Source organism: Echinops telfairi, unplaced genomic scaffold (assembly GCF_000313985.2).
Source record: "Echinops telfairi isolate 266 unplaced genomic scaffold, ASM31398v2 ScPeMD7_443;HRSCAF=831, whole genome shotgun sequence".
NCBI lineage: Eukaryota > Metazoa > Chordata > Mammalia > Afrosoricida > Tenrecidae > Echinops > Echinops telfairi.
In genome coordinates, this window is record NW_022104341.1 from 21,968,079 (window position 1) to 21,983,209 (window position 15,131).

Here is a 15,131-nt window from a genome sequence, read left to right on the forward strand (position 1 = left end):
AGGAACTGGAAACACAGGGAATCCAGGACAGATGAACCCCTCAGGACCAGTGGTGAGAGTGGAGATACCGGGAGGGGGTAGCGGAGGTGAGGGAGAAAGGGGAAACAGATTATAAGGATCTATATATAACCTCCTCCCTGGGGGATGGACAGCAGAGAAATGGGTGAAAGGAGATGTCGGATGGTGTAAGATATGACAAAATATTAATAATTTATAAATTATCAAGGGTCCATGAGGAGGGAGATGAAAAAATGAGGAGCTGATACCAAAGCTGATACCAAAGCAGAAATGTTTTGAGAATGATGACAACCAATGTACAAATGGATGCATGTATGGATTGTGATAAGAGTTGTACGAGCTCCCAATAAAATGATTTTAAAAAAAAGAAAAATGCTCATGTGCACATATGAACATAAGTCAAACAACTCACTACGAGGGTTCCAATCCATACATGCATGGGTTTATTCTGAGCAAAACATGCTGCAATGTGTCTCTGGGGTCAACGGAAAGATGCAGACAAGTTCTCTTAATAATACCCTCGTCTTTATCTTCCTATGGTGATTGACAAAATTTCCCTCACAACAGTGGCCTCTGAGTGGACCTGCTGGAGGGGTTAAACTCAAGACAGAAAGGTCAGCTCGGAAGGCTATGGCGACTGCATTTGGGGAGGAGTCATCTTGACAGGCTTTCTTGAAGGGGGGCGCAGCAGCGTGATCACAGAGGCTTATCAAGTGGACATTTTAAGCAAATAGAAAATACATTGGTGAGATTAAAAAACAGCCAGAAAATTGCCCCAAGGGATTTTTCTTATCATGACAACACACCTCTCCCCCCCACCCCCACCCCACCCCAATAAGCTAGGTAGCAAGGGCTGTGCTCCAAGAATTTTATTAGAAACCTTATTCACTGCCTGCCTAGATCTGGCCTCTTCAGACTGGTTTCTTCTTGAAATCAAAGAACACTGAAGAGGAATACAAATTGAGTCCCTCAAGGATGTCAAACTACTCTTTTCTTTTTGGACATGGTGCAAATAGAAGCCTGGAGAATTCTCTTGGGAAAGGTTGGAGAGATGGAACCAGCATCATGGGGCATGGATAGCCTGGATGTAGGGTATATTGAGAAAAGATAGCTCCACCTTTTAAATTTTTTTTAAACAAAGGGTTCTATTATTTTGTAGCACTGCTTTTTGATTTACCCTCATATATTTTGGAAGACTGATCATTTTCTTGTTTGTTTTTAAATGCAGAAATTCTTAGAACCCAACAAGCATGTAGGTTTGCTGTATGTGACACAGATCTGACCAGTGGAGGTAAGCCTGTAAGGAGTTTCATTCTGTCACGTGGGGAGGATCTGTAGCGGGATGACGGTGTCAGGGTGCCATTGGGAACCCAGAGTCTTCCCTCATTCCCCTCCACTTTCATTAGGGTAGCCTGAGACATTTTTCTTGTATTCTGACTGCTGACTCTAAGTCTCGTGTCTGCATTCTAGGCAGGAAGAATGGGGAGGAGCCAAAGGCAAAAGGTGGATAGTAGCAAAAAATGTGCCCTTTTAAGAAAGAGTGGTTTCCAAAGTCCCTCCCCCCAACCCCCCAGTTCACTGGTCCTTATAGCTCACTGAAGGAGCCCTGGAGGCTCAGTGGTTACGAGTCAAAGGTTAGCAGTCTGGACCTACCAGCAGCTCTGAGGGAGAGAGATGAGGCAGTCTGCCCCTATACAGATTTACAGTCTCATCCATAGCCTTCTGCACACCTGAACCTATAGAGACAGCAAGTAGAACAGGGTTTGGGGGCAGGGGGCAGGGGGCAAGACAGTGGTGGTGAGAGGGTAAAGGGAGACAATGTGAAGGAGTCGGAAAGGAAAGAATGTTTGGAAATGGATTGTGGTGGCAATTGTACAATACTGCTTGATGTGCTTGAACTGTGGCATGATATACTTAATGTATTAACTACCAACTAATAATAATAATAACCCCACCGCACCGCCCAAAAAAGATTTATAGTCTTAGAAGCTCAAAGGAGATTTCTACTTAGTCCTATAGGGCCTCTATGAGGCAGAATCAACTCAATGGCAGTGGGTTGGCTTTTTGTTTTTGTGGTTATATTTCGTTGACTAGCTAGTCTGGCTATCTTTACCTATAAAGGAGTCTGGAGTAGTGAAGTCTTTTTAATTGAGGCATTACTGTACTAAGCAAATGGAATTGTTAGTAACTGGAGACCCAGGGCAGGAATTGTGCCTGGTCTGAACTCCCCCACATACCAGGGAAACAAGAAGCAAGCACAACAGCGAGCAAGGGGAGCAAAGCCACACAGTCCCAAGTATGTTCGCCTGGGAAGACCAGAAAAACAAATTCATAGACATTCATATGTGTATAAGAAAGAGCTTTATGTAAAGAGCAATTGAATGTTGAAAAAAGTCCCAGATCAAGTCCATAAGTCTGATATTAGCCTATATGTCCAATACCAATCTATCAAGTCCTCTTCAGACTCCCGCAGCACATGCAATAATGCTGAATGCAGGAAGATCACAGGCTAGTGGGTGGAAAGTCTTGTGGATCTAATGGCAGTAAAGGTATCTCATCACTGGCAGGGGTTTCTACGTGGCTTCTCCATCTCAGGGCACCAGTGTAGCTCCATGTGTCTTATTTCCAGTGTTGTCCCTCATAAGGCTATGGGTCAGTGAGGGATGTCGTGTCTCGCACTGGGGCCGGCCATATGGTCCTCTCTGTGCATTGACTGCTCTGAGCAGGGATATCATCCTCAAGGCTTGGTGGGTCAATATGTGCTCCACATTGCCGACATTTTAAATGGTTTGCCAACTTGGATGTCCTCATTCAGAGCCTATGAATCTGCACACTTGATATGTTTCTTAAGTGATTTTTCTGAGTGACACTAACGTTTGATAATCACTAAGAAGGCCATGCTCTTAGGTGGAAAATAAGACCCGTAATTTACCTGTCCATTCAGTTATTCATTAACTTTTTCATTCATTCATTTACTATGAATAGAAGACATTCACAAAAACATGAAGGAGCAACTTGAAGAATTTGTGGGCTCTCATTTCACATACAAGGTATATTCCTCAGTTAATGTTTGTGACTGTTGACAGATGAATCATCAGATGATTCTCCCAGGAATCAGGAACAGAAAAACACAGAGCTGAAAGGGATGCCCACAGGCATCTCCACCCCCAGGCTCTTTGCATATTTCTTTTAAGTAATCTCAGAGTGAAAGAAAGTACATGTATTCTTAAACTTATTTAGAATGGGGTGATTTTGTAGCTTCCTTCCTACATTAGTTCTAGTGCTATTAACTATTTCTTCAAGTTCCTGAGGCTACCAACAGATACTAATTATTTATCATGGCCGAAGCAGGAGTGTAACATGGGGGTGAATAGGGGTGGAGGGGGTCTCTACAGGGTCCAGCCTGGGGAAATTTAAGAAGCTGATGAAGTCGATCTCTCTTGGTTTCACTTTGGCCTCTTTCTATGGTATTCGTACACCAGCATCAGATTACTCTTTGGTCTCTGTGTTAGGCTTGATTTCCTTGAGATGCATAACCAGTCATGCCTATATATGTAAAAATAAGAGAGAAATTTATATCAAGAAAATGATTCACACAATCATAGAAGAGATCAAGTCCTAGCAAGTTCCAAGTCTGTGGGTTGGATATTAAACTGAAGACTCCTCTGGACTTGAGTAGCTTTAGAGGTGGATGATCCCAAGTTTGGCGGGAAGATCCCAGACTGCTGATCATGGAGGTGGCTGCATCCAAGGTGAGCAGGTCCGATGCCAGGCCCTGGTGGCTCCCTCAGCACAGACGCTGGCAATATGGAAGGTTGTAGGCTCAAGTCCAAAGAACCAGAGGTCAATAAGCCAGATGTAAGATCTAAACCTGTCAAAAAGTAAGCAAGCTTTCTCAAAGCCTTCAGTTGCATAGAAAGTAAGCCACACCCCAGAGGAAGTGTCTTTTATCTTGCATTAGGCTCTGATCTGAGTACGGGATTGCACTCCACCCTAATCTCCTTACAACTGCTTGGATACTCACAACAGATTCCATTATGGAATTGATTACACAGTGTTGGACCAACTAACTAAACATAATTATCATAGTTTGGTCTAATTATAAATTTCTGCTCAGAAAATGTTCTTGGAAATGCATTCATACCAAGGGCAGATGACAGACAGGTGCACAGAGCCTTAAAAACTCCTGAAGACCCCATGTATGTCAGAGTAGAACTAGGCTCCATAGTAATTTTCTGGTCTCCCACCAGTTCCTAGGTGCTTCTGGGTAAAACTGAACTCCAAACCTCTTGGTCAGCAGCCAAGTGCTTTAACTATTTAGACTACCCAAGGACCCTCACCCAGAGCCTTACCCTCCAGGAATGAATTGTAGAACTTTGGATATTACCGTGAAGGTAGATATTTTGTGGATCATTTTCTGTGTTCCTGAAATTAGTTGCTAACGGCAGTCCTGAAGGTTGAATGATAAAAACTTTAAAAAATGGCCAAGAGTTGTAAGTGGCCACAAACAAGGCCCTGTGTGGGCAGGATACACAACACCTCTATTTGGTTGGCAAGATACAGGCCCTAGGGATCAAGGGAAGCTTTCTCCCCCCTAGAACCAGGAGCACATGTGAGCTAGAGGGAGCCTTAATATATTGGCCTCATTTTACAGCTGAGGAAGCTGGGATCCAGGGAGGTGAAGGGACTCGTGCTACATCATACAGATAACTAGCAACTATCTGTAATGTGGAAATCAGATTAGCATGCTTTGTATTACTCTGATAAAATAATTATCATGGGTTTACTAATAATCCAGATCAAGGAAGGAGTGTGCTAAATGCCTCCTTGTTTCATAAACATGCAAGAGCTCCGCAGTACAAATGCAAGATAATGTCCTATGAGCCCAATCTTTTGTGGGAAGAGGCAGGGTATAAATAAATAAGCAAGTAACTTTCCATTTACACATCACACAATAAAGAGTTTTCTTTCTTTTTTTCCCCTTAATGAGTGCATCCCTTGGGGCATATATGTATATTAACTTATATTATGTACTGACTCGAAAATGATCCAGGATTCTCAGAAGACCCATTTCCATGATTAGTGGTTAGTTAGGTTAGTTAATTAAGGTTACTTTAGTACTAATTAGTCTTACCTCTAAGTATGCTTTCAGGGCAGGGACAAAGGGATGACATGGCTCTTAGTGACCCAGTTAACCAAAGTGACAGTATTTCTTGCCTTCCTTCTAACCCTGATTTCTGGTCAATAACAGAGGGAGAAAATCCAATCCTGTTGGGATTGTAGAGCTTTCTTTAGCTGGAGTCAACCAGAGAGCAGCAGTAGGTGGAATAGAAACCATCTGTTGGGGCTTCTGGGCGAACCCAGCAGGGAGCAAGGCCTTAGAGCAGTGGTGCTCAGCCTTCCTAATGCTGCGACCCTTTCATACAGTTCCTCATGTTGTGGTGACCCCCCAACCATCAAATTATTTTCGCTTGCTACTTCGTCAGTGTCATTTTGCTACTGTTATGAATTGGGCGACCCCCAGGAAAGGGTTGTTTGATCACCAAAGGGGTCATGACCCACTGGTTAAGAACTGCTGCCTTAGAGGCCGAGGCATGACTGCCTTTGTCATGGAGAGAGCATAGAAATTGGCCCACCTAACCGGTTAGCGGGAGGGTTAGAGGGGTAATGTGAGGCCCTTAAATGTTTGAGGAGGACAAATTAATAGAAAACTAAGTAGTATCCATCTTCTTCCTCACTCCCTTATGTGTTCCACTTATCGGATGTCCTCTGTACGACGATGCCCATTGACCTGACTAGGGTTGATGTCATCTAGTATGGTAATTCATGTGGCCTCTGCCCTGTGGGTGGGGTGGCAGGTGAACCTTGACCCCCCAGGTGAAGTGGTGTGCTCTATTCTGAGCAGGACCAAGAGCTGGGTGGCATGGCTCTCTCTATCCAACATTCCCCACAGGTCTACTTATTGCTGTTGGTCACGGCATGGACCCTCTGTGCCCAATGGTGGGGCCAAGCCATGCCTGCCCACACCCTGGCTGGTAAGGGTGTGTGGAGGTGCATCTCACTGGATACTAGGTAACACCAACCCTAGTGTCACCACTGCCTTGGAAAAACTCTCCGCGGTGGCACCTTGGACCTTGGGGTCATTTTGGTGGCACCCCCTCCGACAGTAACCATTCCACCCTGGTGACTCCACTGTCTAGGTCTTATGTCTGGCTGGAATTACAGATATGAAAGATACAGGATGCCTCTTGCCAAGGAAGGGAGATTCTGCTAAGAAGATTGGCCGTCAGAAATATTATGCTGTAAGTGTGCTGTCGGCAAATCTGTCCCTCCCGCCAGACTAAAATGCACCCAGGATTTCACCAGACACCCTTACCGCTCCATCCCCAATTCATTATGAAGACGACGCTTTATTCTTGCCATCACTACTACTTCTCTCTCTCCACATGTAACCTTTCGAATTTCCAGGATGATGTAGTCAGAACAAAGCCACTCTACGTTGTCTACTCAGAAGAAGACTTGACGTAGGTGGTGTTCTTTAGCAATAGGAAGAGACAGTCTGGCAACCCAAGCCTTGTTCAAAGAAATTTGAAAACCAACCAAAACATTAGATTTGTGTGTGTTGGTTGCTTTAGTAGAGGGCCTCTGGTGGCATCATGGTTATGAGTTCCGCTGCTTACTGGAAGTCAGCCTTTCCAAAGCCCCACAGGCTTCCCGAGAAAGACGTGGCCCTACGGTCTTGGAAACTCACCTGGAACGTTCTGCTCTGTGCTCTGAGACGGCATCAACCTCATGCAGTGACTATGGTTTTTGGTTCCCGTAGTTTCACTAGATTATATTTAGTGTCCACCTTTCTAAAGCACTTTGCCGCCCCCACCCAGGCTTTTCACGTCCTTTACCCCTGAAATTGAGGCAGGATAACGACGGCAGGAAAGTGCAGTTGTGTGCTCCCTTGGTGCGCCTTCTTCTTCCCACACACCAATGCTGTGAGGGGAGAGCTTTGCTTTTAAAGGCCCAGCCTCCACTGGGAGACAGCACTAGATTTTTTCAGGAAAGAGTGGTAGGGCAAGTACCAAGCTGAGCGTAGCTTAGATGCATCCCCGCCACAGTGGAAGTGGGGGGACGCAGGAGGGAAAGGCCAGAACAAGGTTTTGCAGTTTCAAAGCGAATTAAACACAGTCCTAACCTGCAACTGCATGATGGTGGAAATTCCTAGTAAAGTCCTGACTTGGTGTTAGGAGACTTAGCTCTTCGTAGAGACACGTGGGAGACCCCTTTCTTAAGGGGCCCTGCTGGCTTAAACTGGGAGCATGCATCAGTTAGCTGCGTCATTGTTGTTAGGGGCCATTGAGTCAGCTCCAGCTCCTAGTGACCTGACGGACCACAGAGCGAAGCCTTGCCCGGTCCCGCACCATCCTGGCAATGGCTCGGTTTGAGCCCCTGGTTGTAGCCATTGCAGCGATCCATTTCACTACGGGCCTTTCTCTTTTCCCCCCCGCCCCTCTCCTTTCTACTTTACCGAGCACGACGGCCTTCAACAAGGACTGGTCCATCTTGACAATATGTCAAAGTTACGTGAGACAAAATTTTGCCGCCCTCGCTTTTAAGGAGAATTCTGACTTGACTTAGCAGACAGTGAACAGGAGACAGAGAGCCTTCCCTCAGTGGTCTGTTAGGGCCAGCAAGGTCCCAGAATCTCTGTGGAACCACCTCAATATAGCAAAGATCGGATTTCGTACTCCCCCTTTTATTTGATGGTGGTGGAAGCTCAACCACCTAAATATTCTTTTTGGAATTATAAGCAAATAGGACCCTTATTCCATCTTGTGCCTTCCAAATTATTACACATCATCTTACTATTTTCTGTAATAAGCAATTTGCTCTCTAATCAGAGAAAGATGATCTCAGCTATCTCCTTTGAGGATTGTGTGGGTTCAGCGCTTTGACACCTCAATATGAAGAGAATCCTTAGGTGGTGCAAACTTGTACCATGCTTAGCTGCTAACTGAAATGCTGGAGGTTTGGAGCCACCTAGAAGTGCCTTGGCATAAAGGCCTGGCAAACTGTTTCAGAAAATGCAGCCACAGAGAATCCTATAAAGCACAATTCTGCTCTGACACACTTCAGAGTGCCATGGAGATTACGTGGTAGGAACTGGGCGAACCCAAACCCGGTATCTGTCCATGGAGATGCCCAGGCTAGCGGGAGAGTGCCCGTGGAACTCATTCAGATAGCTCGTGAGCTTTACCATTCACTTTATCTGCTAAATCCATGGATCTATTCGATATAATCAGTCGCTTCATTTGGCGGTCAGCCACAAAGGCAGAGGCCTGTACTACTGCTAGGTAGGTTTTAGATGTAAAAGATATATGTCTAAGTAGGATGTATTTAAGAAGTCATATATTCTGTTTTGTCTGGGTAACTTATAAGAAATTTTAAAAGTAATTTTTGGTTACTGAAAGTTTGCCTTAGGTTTTTTTTTTTTTATATTTAGGAACTAGTCCCTTATGAGATACTTATACTTCTATATGTAGCTATCTCAAATTAGATTAAATATTTATGTTTATTTTTAAGTGCTCATTTTTCCCAATGTTATACAGATAATGTTGCTATCCTCACAAAAAGGAGATGCCACAAAAGGTCAAAACCAAGGGTCATATTCTTAATCATTGCATTTCCCTATCTTCAAGGACAGACACAGAGAATATTTAAATCACAGGCTAGAGATGCAGAGAAGGAAAAAACAAAAACAAAGAAAACAAAAAACAGATCAAAGCATAGTTGAAAGGGGTTTCTGACTTCACATCACTGCCTGACATCACACACTTGAGTATTGAAGAGCATCTCTGTCATAAATTTCTTTAAAGCACACTATTAAATTCAACAAATAACATGTCTCTAATTTTTGCTCCCACCCACAGCTTTAGAATGTCAATTTTCTTCCTTAAATCTCCTCTACTTATTTTTGGGACTGCTCCTATTACTTTAAATACTTCCAAATTCAATAAAATGTCTATTGAACTTAACTCTAGCAATGTTTTCTCCCCTGACTTCTCTCTCTCCCTCTCTCTCTTTCTCTCTCAGTGAACACCAAACAACTCACTCTGAGTTAGCGCACCCAGTGGTGTCGCCTGGGAAGGTTCTCTCTGGTCATAGTGAATTTTTTCATATAAGCAGTTTTGCTCAAAACCCGTTTTTTTGTGATGGTCGTTTTCACAGTGTGGGGCTGTGAAATGTTGTTTCCTGCTGGGAAAAAATTGCTGCAGAAACTGTTGTGATATTGAACATAGCTTACAATGACAGCACTCTGGGAAGAACTCATTATATGGGAAAAACTCAAGTGTATGAGTGGCTTTCTCATTAAAAAAAAAGCGAAATGTCAATTGATGAAAAATCTTCTGGATATCCGTCTACTTCCCAAACAGAAGAAAAGGTCTACAAAATTTGTGCACTTGTGCTCAAAGACCAACAATGGACCATTGAAGAGATGGGGAAGTTGGACTATATTGGAGCTCAATTTAGCAAATTTTAACAGAAAATTTGGAAATGAGAAAAGTTGTTGTGAAATTTGTGCCTTGGGTTCTGACTAACCAGGATAAAAAGTGTCGTATGGAAACGTGCTGTGCTTTGAAAGAATAGCTCCAAAGAGACCCAGACTTGTTTCCAAGGTCATTACTGGTGAGGAGACATGGTGCGATTCTTACAACCTTAAAAGAAAACATCAATCAAAGGAGTGGAAACTGCCATCATCACCTTGCCCACAAAAAAACTCGTCAAGTGAAATCAAAGATCAAGATGATGCTAATTTTTTTTTTAATGTGAGGAGGACAGTGCATTTAGAGTTTGTTCCACCACTGTTAATCAAGCTTTCTATTTAGAGGTTGTGAAAAAACTGCATAACAGTGTAGTGACTAAAAATGGCCTAACTTGTGGCAGATGGAGGACCAGTTTTACCACCACGACAATGCACCTGCTCACGCATTTATCTCGGTGCATGAGTTTTTGGCACAAAGAGGATGTTTCTCTTACCACACACACCTTACATACCTGACCTCACTCCATGTGATTTCATTTTGTTTCCATGAATGAAGAGGGGCGTGGAAGGATAGTGATTTGTGGATGTAGAAAAGGTGAAGAAAAAAATAAGGGAGGTGCTGTCAGCCATCTAAACAGACGAGTTTGAGAAATATATCCAAGAATGGAATCTCAAATTTGACAAATGTTTAAGTGTAATGGAGGATACTTTGAAGGTGATATGGGAGTTCTATTTTTAAAAAAGAATTAAAAAATAGATTTTGGGGGAAAATCTGTATTTTGGGTTTTGGGGTTATTTTTTTATACCTCCTTGTATGTTCAAACCAGCCAAGTCATCTCCTTTTTAATTGTTTTTTTTTTTTTGCTGTTTTAATTGGATAACCCAATATCCTCTTTCCCAAATGCTGCAATAGCCTCGGAATCAACCACTCTGCTTCCATTTTGCCTGCCCCTCCCCGCCACAATCAATTTCACACACACACACACACACACACACACACACACACACACACACAGTTTTGTTGTTGGTAACTGCCTTCTGAGTTGGGCCCTGACTCCTGGTGATCTCTAGCACAGGAGGAACCAGAGATTGTCTCATTTTTAAATGTTGATATTCAGGCCTTTCTTCCTAGCCTGTCATCATTTAGAAGGTTTGCTAAAACTTGTTCTGCATCCTAGCATTAATAAGCCTCCAGTGATAGATAAGTGGTGGGTCTCTTAGCAGCACTGACTGGAATCAAACTGGGTCTCCATCATGAAGATGAGAATTTCACCCCTCAACCACCACTGTCCCTATAGAGCAACTGTAGTGATGCTTTAAAAGCACAAATCAAATTACGTTGATTCCTAGTTAAAACCCTCTCATAGCTTCTTATTAGACACAGAATAAGATCCACACTCCTGAGCATGCCCTGAATATTCTGACATGACTCATTTCTTAATTTTTTTTCATGAATCATCTCCTGTGACTCTCTTACATACTCCTGCTGATTTCCACAATGACTTTATGCCTGATTTTTGAAATGTCAAGCCCATTACTGTCTTGGTCCTTTGCATCACTATTCAGAGAATTTGAGATACTCCTCCCCAAGGATTTTCATTCATGGGGCTAATTCTTTTGTGTTTCCAGGTCTTACATGACTCCTTTTCCGGAAGACCTTCCCTGACATCCATCAAAGTGACCCTGTGTCATATCAGCCCGTGTTGTTTTCTGTGTTGCACTCATTGATGCTTGAATTGATCTTTTCTTTTTGTGTGTATGTTCAGTTTCTTATCTGTCTTCACCTCCCTGGACCTGTCTTGTTCTTTGCTGGAGTTTCAGGCCCCAGGAAGGTGATTACATATAATAGATTCTCAAGTATAAATGTTAAGTGAATGGGTGAAAAGTCATTAAGGTGATATTTTATTAAAATTCATGGACAACTACTTTTAACTATCATGTGGCCATCTCCACTTTTCTTCTTTTTTTTGTTCTAATTCCATTAAAGATGTCTGATGTTGAAAGTTCTTCCTTGTCCCATGTTCATGGAAAATTGGTTTCTGCTTATTTTTTCTTTCACCATTCCACTCTTCATGCTTCTCTGTGTCAAAGAGGAGCAGGCAGTGGACTCTTTGTTATGATTGCTGTGGTAGGTACACAATCTGGTATCAATGTGGGGATTAAGAATGTAGGGGTGGAGTCTAGCCTGTCAATCAGGATATAGCCAATGGGCCTCTGTGTGGGCATGGCCTTATCCTCAGGATTTGGGGAACTCTTCCTCCTTGGAGGTGGGAGACACTCTCTCTCTGCTCACTTCCTGTGCGACATCACTGTGGAGAAGACACATGGAGAGAGGTTGATGGAGTCAGACCTCTGGAGCCCGAGAAGCCACATGGAGACCCCTGCCAGCCCTGAGATGCTTACATCACCACTGGATCCACAAGACTTCCCAATGACTGGCCTATGATCTTCCTGCATTCAGCGTCATTACATGTGTTTTGTGAGTCTGAAGAGGACTTTATAGATTGGTATCAGACATATGGGCTAATATCGGAGTTATGGACTTGATCTGAGCTGGGCTGGAATGTTTTCTCAATATTTAATTGCTCTTGTATGTAAACCTCTTTCTTATACACTTATGAATCTCTATGAATTTGTTTCTCTAGTCTACCCAAACTAACAGAATTGTCATGTTTTAAGTTGATTCTAACTTATAGTGACCCCACAGGGCAGCGTAGTACTGCCCTTCTTTGTTTCTGAGACAGTAAATCTTTATGAGAGTTGAAAGTCTCATCTTTCTACCATGGACCTACTAGTGGTTTTAAACTTTTGATCTTGTGATTAGCAGCCGAACTATGCTAGCTTTTCTAGCTCTATAGGGCTGGTTCAATGAATTCATATTGTCTGAAGACTTTTAGACAATGCTAAGGAAAATGCCTTCTTTTTTTTTTTCATGACTCTGCTCAAATAATCAGTGAGCCATGTTTCTATTAGTCAACAGAGTTGTCAACTGGAGATCACTCTTTCCATTGTTCTAGTTTTGCAGGCCTTATTACTGAACAACTCTGAGAGAACTATGCGGTCATGTCCACCAGGAGGGAAATCTGAGTCACATACCAAATGCTGTCTGCACAGCATCACTTCCCACAAAATTAGATGTGGTCAGTGTTTGGCCTTGAAACTGGAAGGCACCTGGCTCCTCATGTAAATAGCTTCTGAAGATCATTCCCTTCCAGCATGCCAGCCTTGCCTTAATATAGCTGGATCCTACCATGAATACAGGGTAAAGTCCAGCTGTTACCTCCAATTCCATGCCAAAATCCCGTGACAATCCTGATGGAAGACTGACTAATCATACTCTAAGTCGTTAGTTAAGGATTTATGGGACAGACGATGTTTCAGCTCATTTCAAACGATGTGTTAGGGAATTTAAGGCAGGGAGGGAAGTGATGGCAGAGGAAGTGGTACGGACATAGGTACAAGGTTCACTCTCAGGGGTTCAAGAGAAATTTAGTACGGTAGAGTCCATAGAATGGGACGAGATGAGACTAATGTGAACGGGCGGCCTTATGTGGGGGTTCCAAGACATTTGAGTTTTAACAAGTGGTTGAATGGGAGGAAATAGCATTTTCAGCAAGCCACTGGTGGGATTATTTGTGTGTTCATGAATTCTTCTAGGAATATATATGAGAGAAAGTGAAAACTAATTGCTACTGTGGTTCTAGTTTATACATGCATGAGTTTATTCCAAATGACATGTGCTTTCAGGCATCTTTTTGAACAGGGAGTAGTTTCAGACAAATTCTCTCAGCAATGCCCCTGTCTTCGTCTAGTTCGGCGCCTCCAGAAAACAAGGTCCTGCCAAAACGATGGTGTCTGAGGGGATCTGCTGTTCCAATTATATTCAAGGCTGCGCGGTTAGCCCAGAAGGTTATGCTGTCTGTGCTTGGGGAATTTTCAAGTGGATAATCCTGCTTATTTTTCTTGAGCACTGGAGATTCCTGGGAGCTTATTAAGAAGAAGTTCTAAGAAAAGTGAAAGCTGTGTCGATGAAAAGAAGGCTAGGAAAGTTGCACTGAAAAGCACGTACCCATCAGGACAATTCTCCTTCTCATTCTTTGTGGGCAACAAGGGTTGTTCTATGAGAATTTTGTTTGCAAAAATGATCCTATAGTCTTGCCCTTCCCCTTCAGAGTGCTTTCCTTCTCGCTCCCCCCCTCCCCCCACCACACCTCCCCCCATCTCAAAGCACATTGAAAAGAACCCCAGTTTGAGTGCCTGGAGCATGTTCAAAACACTGTTTTGATGTAGCATCAATCAGAGAGTGCAGAATTCTTCACAGAAGGTTTAGAGAGATGCAACCACCTTTGGAGGTGTATAGGCCTAGATGAAGGTTATGCTGAGAAACAAGAACTTCCCATTTTGATATATTTGTTTTGTAATGAAGATAATTTTATATTAATACTTTTGTTTACTTGTCTTATATAATACACTGAAATGGGAGAGACTGTTAAAGGATAAGAGGATATGATTTACCAGAGAGTTTAAAAAATAGATCAGACCTCATAATAGCTGATTGCCTCTGAGGGGGTCAAGAAAAATGCATTCCAAGCATGATTAATGAAGTTTTGATTCTGGGAAACTCATTGGCTTAGATGTCATTAATTGAGGCCAATAAAAATTAGACAATTTTAGTTAGTAAGATGAATTTAATTTTAGATACAAGACAGTGCAAGACATAAAAAAATAATAATATTTAAATTATCAAGGGTTCATAAGGGAGGGAGGGGAAGGGTGGAGAAAAAATGAGGAGCTTATACCAAGGGATCAAGTAGAAAGAAAATGCTTTGAAAATGATGATGGCAACACATGTACAATTGTACTTGAGACAATGGATTGTGATAAGAGTTATACGAGGCTCCAATAAAATGATTAAAAAATCTTTAGGTATGATACATTTTAAGCATATCAGAAGCGCCAATACAAAGTTCATTTAATTTATGTATTAGTCAGACTTCTATTGCACTAATGATGTGTAACAAACTTTCTACAGTCTCAGATGTTTGCAGCAGTAGTGGTTTCCTCGGTGCCCACTGATTTACAGTTCAGCTAGGACAATTCACATATTTCCGTACGTGTCTCAGGACAAGCTCTGAATCGCGTCTCTCGTTGTGAACTCAATGCTGCCCGTGCACAAGAAGTGAGACCAAACTACACAGCATACTTAAAGCCTCAACTTGAGTCACTTCCACCAACGTTCCCCGAGCAAAATAAGTCACATCGCCACACTCAACATCATTATGGTGCAGAAATGTACTCGGTATACTCCACTGGAAGCCATTGGATAAGCAAAACATAGGGGTGCATACATTGTGGATCTATGATCGTATCTGAGACATTTTGAAACATGAATGTGGAATTTAGGAGATAGATAGAAGCCAAAGCCATGTGAACCACGTAAGGGGTCGGGAAAGTCCGAGAAGTGGATCAGATACTTCACAGAGAATTAGAGAAGAGAAAAAATATTGAGGATGAACCCTATGAAATACCAACTTTAAAGGGCCAGTCGATTTGCTATGAAAGAAATGATACAGCTACC